This window comes from Palaemon carinicauda, chromosome 6, assembly GCF_036898095.1.
Source record: "Palaemon carinicauda isolate YSFRI2023 chromosome 6, ASM3689809v2, whole genome shotgun sequence".
Lineage (NCBI taxonomy): Eukaryota > Metazoa > Arthropoda > Malacostraca > Decapoda > Palaemonidae > Palaemon > Palaemon carinicauda.
Window position 1 is genome coordinate 129,593,789 of NC_090730.1, and position 2,500 is coordinate 129,596,288.

Genomic DNA, 2,500 nt, shown 5'->3' on the forward strand with positions numbered 1-2,500 from the left:
CGCGATAGTGTTTGCAGTTTTTTTTAACAAAATCGCTGGAACTCCATCTGGTCCGGCTGCCGATCCATTTTTAATTTCGTTTATAGCCGTGACAATATCTGCTTCATTAATATCTATATCCGTTAGATATTCAACATTTTCTTCTCTCATTTCTGTTTCATTATTCTCATTCGCAATTCTTGGCGTGAACTCACTCTTATATTTTTCTGCTAATATGTTGCATATTTCCTTTTTTTCATTCGTTAGCCGTCCTTCAATTCTTAGAGGGCCTATTTCTATTCTCCTTTTATTCATCTTTTTTGCATAGGAGTAAAGTACTTTGGGGTTTCTTTTTATATTTTGAAGTGTCCTTTCTTCTAAGTCCCTTTTTTCATTTTCTTTCGACTGTATAATCTTTTGTTCTGCATTTTCTATCTTACATTTTATTTCCCTCATTTTCCACACATTTTTTTCTTTTGCAAGATTTTTCTTCCACTTTTTAATTTTCTGAAATAAGATCCTTCTGTCTCTTGGTATGCACGTCTTTTGTTTATTGTTTTTTTTCGGTACATATTTTTCAACAATTTTCTCCAGTATTTTGTACAGTATATCCGTATTTACCTGTATATTATCACTTATAAATACATTTTTCCATTCTTTATTCAGTTCTTCATTTATTTCTGACCATTTTATATTCTTACTGTAAAAGTTATATTTTCCATATCCTTCCCAAAGTTTTGTGCTTTTATTAATTCTGTGATCACTTGCTTTGGAATGAACTATCAATTCTATGACATTGTGGTCTGAAATTCCCGTGTTATACACTATTATTTCTTTAACATAATTCACCTCATTCACAAATACTAGATCTAGGACATTTTCCTTTCTTGTTGGAATGTGGTTTATTTGTTGCATATTATGTTCTAATAGCATATCTTGAAACTTTTCAAATTGCCTCTTATCTTCTGCGCTACTATTACTATCTTTTTTATATGTATACATACAACCACTTTCTTCTATCCGTTCTTTCCAATCCACGAAAGGAAAGTTAAAATCTCCGGATAGGAGTATATTCCAGTCTTTATGGTTTCTACATATATCATCTATTTTTTCTATTATTATGTCAAACTCCATAGTGTTTGGGGGTCTGTAAACTACAATATTCATTAGTTTTTCAAATCCAAATTCTACCGCAATCAATTCACATTCTGTGTTGCTGTATTTTTCACATACTTTTCCTTGATTTATGTCTCTTCCATATATTGCGGTTCCCCCTTGATTCCTATTTTTTCTGTCTGATCTATAAGTTTGGAAACCCTTTATCTGGTCATCACTGCCAGTCTCTTGGGAATACCATGTTTCACTTATGTTCAATATATCTATTTTTTCAATTTGGGTTAGTTCTTCTAAGAACTCTATTTTCCTTTTAGAGTTACTCGTGACTAAACCCTGTGCATTCATTACTATTATGGTTTGTGTTTCATCCCCATTATTTAATATTGGTAATAATATGGATTCTCCCATGCTTCCTTCCTGTTCTGATATGATGTTCGTTTCTTCATTTCCCGGAATTCTGCCATTAAAAAATCCAACTTTTCTATTATATTTGCTCTTTCGCCTTCATATTTATTTGTGTGTGTATACCTGCAACTGTCCCCATATCTGCACCAACCCCTGGCATTAAAGATGCATTCTTTGTAGTTGGGCTCTAAAGGTGCCGGTTTGGGTTGAAAGGCCTCATATCTTGGGGCTCTTGGTTCAAAGCGTGGTATATACACGGCCTGCTTTTTTGTTTCTTTTTTTGTTTCTTTTTTGCTTTCATTTTTCTTTTCAGTTTGCTGAGTTTTCTTACTTTCATTCATGGTTGCAGGATGCATATATCGACATTTTTTGTTGTAAATGCATCCTTTTTCCTTCTTTTAGGTTTTTGCATATTTTTGGATGGAGATCTCTGCATTCGTCTCCATATCCGTCTAAATACGCACATTTACCATATATTTCATAATTATGGCATATCTTTGGATGCTTGTAGTAGCATCTTTCGCCAAATCTGCAATTCCCTCTTTTCAGCATATTGCAGACTATATCCTTCTTTTCTATTTTTTCTTGTTCTTGCTCTTCCCTAAAATTATGTAGGTCCGGGTAGAGTCTCTTGGGTCTATTATTTGTTTCCATCTGGTAATTTATTTCTTCATAAGTATGTTTTTGGATGGCATCATAGGTTATATCAATGATTTCTTCTGCATCCTTACACATATCCTGTTCATTGTTCTCTTCTTCTTCTTTTTCTTCTTCTTCTTCTTCTTCTATTTCTTCTTCTTCCTCTTCTTTATCTTCAACTATTTGCAGATTTAGTCTCGACTTAATTATATTTTCTATCCAGACTAAGCATGTTGAGCAGAATACCTTTGTGTCTTTATTTTTTATTTTTTTGCTGTATTTCAGCACATGTGGGATGTGTTGGGACATGACAGGCATCACATTTTCTAATCGATTGTTGAGGATTATTAATGGAATACCA